Raw genomic sequence first — 8183 nt, forward strand, 5'->3', positions numbered from 1 at the left:
AGGGCTTTGTGCAAGATGATGAGTCCCACTAGGAGGTCTATTGATCGAATGTGAAAAAATGGCCTATAACAATGGCACGAGGGTGGTTGGTTAAAAAATGATTTGGTTCAACCAATCTATCGTCTGGTGGTTCGTGGAAGTCCCAAACCTAGTTTGATTTTGCATTCATTAATAAGAACTCTTTCTCCTTGGTATTTCATGTGTAAACATACTAGTTCATATGTGATTCTTATGACTATTATATCCTTGTTATTTATGTTGGTTATATGTTGGTTAAGAGTATGTTTTATGACAAACTTGATGTATGGCTCTCATCATGTTTTGATTTGCAAATGAATGTACAATGAATATATGACATAATAGATGATAATGCAACTATTGTGAAAGAGAAACAATGTTTATTTACAAATCTTAGATAAGTATGAGACCCATATGCTAATATATGTTGTTATGATATGTAGATTACATATTTGTGACATGTTTGACTAAATTCCTATCATGGTTAATAGGGGTCAGATCAAGTACTTGTACCGGTGATTGCATTATTAGCCTTACTCCATTGTTATTTATCATTTCTAAAAGTTTCATGAAGTTTTGGGTAGCAGCTTGAGTCTTGACCCTGAAAAAGTGGCACAAAATCGGGGTCGCTAAATCAAAACTAGCTAAAAATGTCCACAGTCGCTGGCATGTATTGTTGTGGGAGTGATTGGATGGCCTTAGTCACATGCATGGCTTGTCATGGGAGCAGTTGAGGGTCCAAATCAGTAAAATGTCAAGTTGTCTAAGGGGTTGGTAACCTGGAAAGGTTGGTTGGATCTTGAAGGTTATGTAGCATGTGTGGAAGGTCAGAATGGTTTTGTTTTGTTAGTTCCAATTCCTTAACTGTACATGGTGAGTTGAATGACATCATAGTATCCTCTCGTAACATGTTTACCCCAGTGAACTAGTTAACTTGGGTAAATGTGGGAGGAGGGTGTTATAGAGTGGTATGAGAGCATGGTTCACCCCTTGGACTAGGTGCGCGATGTGTTGGTCATGCATTCATGCCGATTGCATATATGTCTTTTATATGCTTGTGGTCTATGTACTTGTTGTGTATGCATGGTGGTGGTCATGGTTCCATTGGTGTCACCATGTGAAAGTGGACAGTGTGTTGTTGGATATGGTCATCATGAGTGTATGTTAGTTATGCATTGGTTATGCATGTCAGTGCTTATATATTGTTATGCATACAATGATATGGATGTATATGTCATTCATGAGGTCATGGTATGTGGTTGGTATGATCATGCATTGTTAACTGGATAGTGGTTAAACTGATGCTACATGCTAATGTGATTATGATTATACATGTATCGTGATAATATGGTTGATCTTATAGATGAGATATCCTCCCCTTAACTATAATAAGGTATGTTGATTATGTTATGTTTTGGTTTAACCTAAAATTATGTACTTGTAGGAAAGAGATCAAATATGACTAGCAAGATGGTAGACTACAACTCACGAGATTCTCCCTATGGGTCAGATGAGCAACGCGGTCTTGGGCATTCTTTTGACTTAGTAGATACATTGAGAAGCTTGAAGGCATAAATAAGGAGTTGCAAGGTAGATAACGATAGGATCATTCAGGCATAGGAGAAACAAGCAAAAGTCAATACAGTAATCCTTTAGAGTTTGTTAGAATTGCAAAGACAAGGACCTCTTCGGATCAACCAAGGGTAGGAGTACATAACTAATGGGGCATATGGCAGTAAATCTCATGGTGGACACACGTTAGATAGGGATGACACAATCATATACGACAAGCTATTGGATACTCCAAATAGAAGAGGTGGTGGACATCGATTCTATTCTAGTTCTGACAGGCACTATGATTTCCATCGTTATCATCCTTTCAGGAGGAGTGATAGGGGATATTTTCTAGATGAGTTCAAGAAAGAAAAGCCACCTACCTTTGATGGGGATTTGAAGAAGACAGAGGATGCATAGTCATGGCTACTTCGAATGAAGAAGTTCATTGAGTTGCATGACTATACAAAGAATATGAAGGCTAGAATAGCTATCTTCAGCCTTAAAGGGAAATCAAACATCTGGTGGGAAGATGTGAAGCAAGTTATATGCATCAGGACAAAGGAGTTGAGTTGGCATGAATTCAAGAGACTTTGTGGGAAGAAGTATTTTTTAGAGTGGTACTATGATAGAAAAGCTAAGGAATTCTATGAACTAAAGATGGGGTCAATGACAGGTGAGGAGTATATGACCAAGTTCCTGGAGTTTTTGAGGTATGTACCGTATCTTAAGGATGAGAAGGCTAAAGTTTAGATATTTGTCAGTGGATTTCCATTAGCATTTAGAGAACATATTGAGTATGATGAGCCTCAGTCACTTGAGGAAGTTATTGGGAAATTGAAGCACTATTATGAGAAGCCAAAGCATAAGACAAAATCTCAACAAGGTTGGAAAGGGAAATATAAAGCTAAAGGTAAATGACAACCAAAAGGAACAAGGGTTCATGATGCAGTGAGAAAGAAAATGTTGCACCTTACAAGAAGTTTAATGGTTCAACATGGAGGCAAACATAATAAAGGTGATGGTACAGGGTGGTTGCAATGTTGGACATGTGGCAAGGAGAATCTTAAGAGGGATTGTCCATATAATCAGGGTGGCGGGCCTATGATTTACAGTGCACAGGAAGCACAAACTCTTGGGGATGTTGGGAAAAGTATTCCTCATATCTATGCAACATTGGATAACAAGTAAGCAGATCACCAGACAACTATTATTGAGATGGATGACAAGATTTAATATCAAGTTGTTTCCATTTTGATTGACCTTGGATCTGATTATAGTTATGTTAGTCCTGACCTAGTAGATAAGTGTGGTTTGAATAAAGAAGTGCATGCAAAATTGTAGTTAGTGTAGCTGGATACATGTACAATTAAGAGAGTGCATCACTAGGCAAGAGCTTGTACATTTGATTTGAATGGTATCCCTACCTCAACACATTTTAATGTATTTCCATTGGGATCATGTAGTATGCTTTTGGGTATGGATTGGTTGTATCTTCATAGGACCAAAGTGGATTTTTATGATAAGGCCATTGACTGCTTGGATGAAAATAGAGAACAGAGGATCTTGTAGGGTAAGAAGAAGGCAACATCAGTTAGAATAGTGACAACTATGCAAGCAAAGCGCAGTCACAGAAAAGGGTGTGTGTTATTTGCAGTGCATATTTCTAGTGATAAAGGTAAGGATGTTGAGGATGTAGAGGTATTTAGTAGGTACTTAATCTTGCAGCCATTTCTGGATGTGTTTCAAGCAGAGATTTCAGATTTTCCTCCTCACAGAGAAGTGGACTTCTCCATTAAGTTGTTACAAGGGGCAGCACTAGGATCGAAGGCACCATACAAGATGAGCACACCAGAGTTAGTAGAGTTGAAGTTACAATTGAAGGAATTTCTTGATAAAGGATACATTAGGCCAAGTATATCACTGTGGGGTGCACCGATATTGTTTGTGAAGAAGAAGGATGGTACTCTCAAGACATGCATTGATTATAGGTAGTTGAACAAGGTAACCATCAAGAACATGTATCCGTTGTTGAGTATTGATGACATGTTTGATCAGTTGAAGGGAGCAGCAGTGTTCTCAAAGATCGATGTGAGATCCAAATATCATCAAGTACGTATCAAGGAAGAGGACATTTACAAGACAACTTTCCAGGCTAGGTATGAGCATTATGAGTTTGTTGTAGTTCCATTTGGTTTGACTAATGCTCTAGTTACGTTTATGTGCTTGATGAATAGTGTATTGCGTCCTTATCTACACAAGTTTGCTATTGTATTCATTGATGAGATCTTGATGTATTTTAAAAATGACGAAGAGCATGCCTGGAACTTAGCAACAATGTTGATATTACTGAGATAGAATCAGTTGTATTCCAATCTTAGAAAATGAGTTTTATTTTAAATAGAGGCACATTACTTGGGACATTGTGTTTCCAAGGAAGGCATAGTAGTGGATCGAGAGGAGATAAGGGCTATCATGGAGTGGGCATCTCTTAGAAATGTGGATGAAGTAAGATCATATATGGGGATAACAGGTTATTATAGGAGGTTCATTAGGAACTTCTCTCACATTGAATATTCCATTACATCCCTACAGAGGCAAGGTAAGAAATTTGATTGAACAAAGGAATGTGTAGCTAGTTTTGAGCAGTTGAAGCAATTATTGACAAATGATCTAGTTTAAAAGATTACAGATCTGGAAAAATAGTTTGTGGTATGTACAAATGCTTGCAAGACAAGACTTGGTGGAGTCCTAATGCAGGAAGGATAGGTAGTGTGCTACGAATCAAGGAAACATAATGAGCATGAGCATAATTATCTGACACATGATCTTGAGTTGGTAGTGATCATCCATGCATTAAATATGTGGAGAGACTATCTTCTTGGTAGGAGGTTTGTATTGATGAGTGATCACAGTGGATTGAGGTATCTATTTGAACAACCAAATATGAATGCCAGACAAGCTAGATGGTTGGCCACAATTAGTGAATTTGACTTTGAGATCAGGTACATCAAAGGTAAGGAGAACAAGGTTGCAGATGCTCTTAGTAGGAGAGTACAGGTGAATCACATAGAAACTATGAGTTCTTATGTGATAGATTTACATGATCAGATCTTACAAGTAGGACAACAAGATGGCAGGTACATAGAGCTTACGAAAAAGTTACAACATTGTACCGGTGGTCAGGATGTGGACTATAATCTTACAACAGATGGGTTGGTCAGATTTAGGAACATGATATATGTGTCAAATGATAGTGAGCTCAAGAAGACTATCTTGTGAGAGTTTCATGCAAAAATATATTCAAGGCACCCAGGATACCAGAAGAAATTTACAATAGTGAAAAAGTTTTATCATCGGTCGAATCTAAAGAAGAACGTGGCAGAGTTTGTGGCTAGATGTTTGGATTGTCAGCAGGTGAAAGCACAATGTAAGCACCCAGCTGGACTACTACAACCGATTCTGATTCCAAAGTGGAAGTGGGAGGTAGTTTCCATGAATTTCATCATAGGTTTGCCGAGGAAATCTAGAAAACATGATTCCATCATAGTTGTGGTGGAAAGGTTGACTAAGGAAACACACTTCATTCCAATGAAGTCTACTTATTGAGCTAGTGATGTGGCACAAGTATTCATCAAAGATGTAGTGAGGTTGCATGGATTTCCAAGGAAGATTGTGTTGGAAAGGGATGCTAAGTTGACTTCTGAGTTTTGGAAGGATCTATTTGTAGGTTTGGGGACAAAGTTAGACTTCAACACAACTTATCATATGCAAACAGATGGATAGATAGAGAGGGTCAACAGGATATTGGAGGACATGTTGAGGATGTATGTGATGCATCAACATAGGATATGGGAGGAGTACCTTCCATTGGTTGAGTTCACTTATAATAATAGGCATCAGGAGTCACTGAGGATGAGTCCACTCAAGGCATTGTATGGGCGGGGTTCTAATACTCCCATTAGTTGGAGTGATCCAGTGAATAGGGTGTTTATAGGATCAAACATGTTGGCAGAGATGGAATATGAAATGCAAGTTATCAAGAAGAATATAAAGGAAACACATGACAAGAAGAAAAGTTATGTAGATTAGAACAGGTTGTTTAAGGAGTTTCAGGTTGGGGAACATGTGTATTTGCGCATCAAGCCCAAGAAGAGATCCTTGAGGATTGGATCATGTGCCAAACTGGAACCTCGGTTTTGTGGACCTTTCATGATTCTTGAAAGGATTGGACTAGTCGCCTACTGACTTGCACTGCATGCGACAATGAAATTCCATGATGTTTTCTATGTGTCATTGCTTAAGAAGTATGTTAAAGATGCTGATCATGTGATTTAATGGTATGTATTGCAGGTGGAGCCTTATGGATAATTCCAGCCAGAACCTTAGTGTATATTGCAGAGAAAGATGGTCATGATCTGGAACCAAGCAATCAAGCAGGTTAAAGTGCAGCGGAAGCATTTTGGGCCTGATAAATCTACATGGGAGATGGAAGATCATATGCGAGCTATGTATCATTCTCTATTTGTTGGTTGAGAAAATGTTTTTGATATAAGTTTTGGTGTGATGTTTTGGTATATGTACATATGTATATGGATGTAAAAACTACAATGAGCTATGCTATAAAGCTCCAATAAGCGATATGAGTGTCATGTCGTTATGGTTGTCATGTTGGTTTGCTTCTCAATAGGTTAATCATTGTAAATACCACATCGAGCTAAGATATAAAGCTCCATGGGTAGTATGTTTGCTTTTCAGCAATCTTATTGGTTGTAGGTTTCATTGAACACCGAGCATTAGGGGAATTTTTAGGTCTAAAATGGGCCTCCTAACAAAAATGTACAACCAAAATAAAATTTATAAGAACCAACAAGATTCAAGATGATGATGTCAACCATGGGGGATGATTCCCCATTTTTGGAGTAAAAAAGTAAAAAAAGAAAAAAATAATAAAACTATTTTTTCAACTTGTATTTTCAACTTATCTCCCTAAGTTTTTACTCAAATTTCGAGTGGGAGTACTCGTTGGATGCAAAATTTAATTCCTCATCTAGGGAGTACCCATGTTGCATACTTTCTATAGACCCTGCTACACGAAAAATGAGAAATACATGAAAAAACGTGTTTGCAATCATGTTTTTCATGTATTTCTCAATTTTCATGTAGCAAGTTCCATCGAAAATATGCAACATGGGTACTCCTTGGATGAGGAACCAAATTTTGCATCCAACGAGTGTTTCCGCTCGAAATTTGAGTAAACCCATAGGGAGATAAGTTGAAAAAATAGTTTTTTCTTTTTTCCATCTAAAATTTGATGATGTAATCTAATCTTATTTTATTATTTCCACTATTATTTTATAAATTCATTAGGAGGTCCATTTTAGACCTCAAAATTCCCCTAATGGATGGCGTTCCCCCAAGGGGGAGGGTTCTGTAACAACCTTAGTCAAAATTCCATGTAATAAAGTTAATAAAGGAAAAATAATAACCAAGTTCACGGGACACGTATTCCAAGCTGTGTTGGGCAAAACATCCTAGTGTGGGTGCTCATTTGGTTTATTATAGCTAAGGAAATTGGAAAAGGAAATGGCAAAGACTTTGGAAAGGCAAAGTGAAATTAATTAATATTTTATTTATAAAAATAATGGAAACTAGGAGAAAATGAAGGTAAAAGTCACATGTTGCATGTGAGGAGGAAAATGAAGGAAAATAATGGAAAATTGAAGAAAATAGAGACCTCATTAATAAAAAGGATTTTGAGGATTAGTTGGTACCTTTTGTCAATTCATTTTTGGAGCTCTCTCTATTCTCTCTCTTTCTCACTCTTGGACACTTAGAGCATTCTTGGAGCACTCTAGCATTGGATCAAGGAAAGCAAAAGAAGGACCAAGAAGGAAAAGGAAAGCGAAGATCAAGCAAGGAAGAGCAAGATCAAGTAGCTACAACAATATTATTTTCAAGTATTGATTTGTATGTGTGATTTCCTTGCTATATTTGGCATGCATAGTACATGCATGTGAGTATTTGGTTCTATTGCTATCATTGGCATGGGTTTTCCAGGTGTGACAATGATTTTCAACCTTGCCTTGCCATTTTCAGATAGCCATGGTGTGATGGGTTCTCTTGTATTTGGTTGAGTTGGATTGTCGGATGGTTTTGAAACTGAGTGAGGTGGTCTCTGAAAGAAAGAACACAAGGCTTAGGAATCCCTGGACTGGAGAAGGTGGGATTGTGGTAAAGCCAAAATTTATGTGTCTTGGTGGGCCTAGGAATCCTCGACTGGTGAATGGCGGGATATACGGTAAATCCTAGAGGTGTGTGCCCTTGAAATTTATGTGTCTCGATGGGCCTAGGAATCCTCGACCGGTGAATGGAGGGATATAAGGTAAAGCCTAGAGGTGTGTGCCCTTGATTAGGCTTACAAATCCTTGACCGATGAATGGCAGGATATATGGTAAATATTGGAGGTTGGAGTCTAGATTAGGTGTAGGAATCCTCGACTGTTGTATAGTGCGACATGCGGAAAAGCCTAGAGACTATGAGATGGGAAAATTCCTCATGGTGTAGGCCCAAGAAATCTTGTGGCATCCATACGTTTTTAGGGCCTAGTG

The sequence above is a fragment of the Pinus tabuliformis genome, chromosome J, assembly GCF_031772625.1.
Source record: "Pinus tabuliformis cultivar Carrire ecotype Pingquan chromosome J, CPIR1, whole genome shotgun sequence".
NCBI lineage: Eukaryota > Viridiplantae > Streptophyta > Pinopsida > Pinales > Pinaceae > Pinus > Pinus tabuliformis.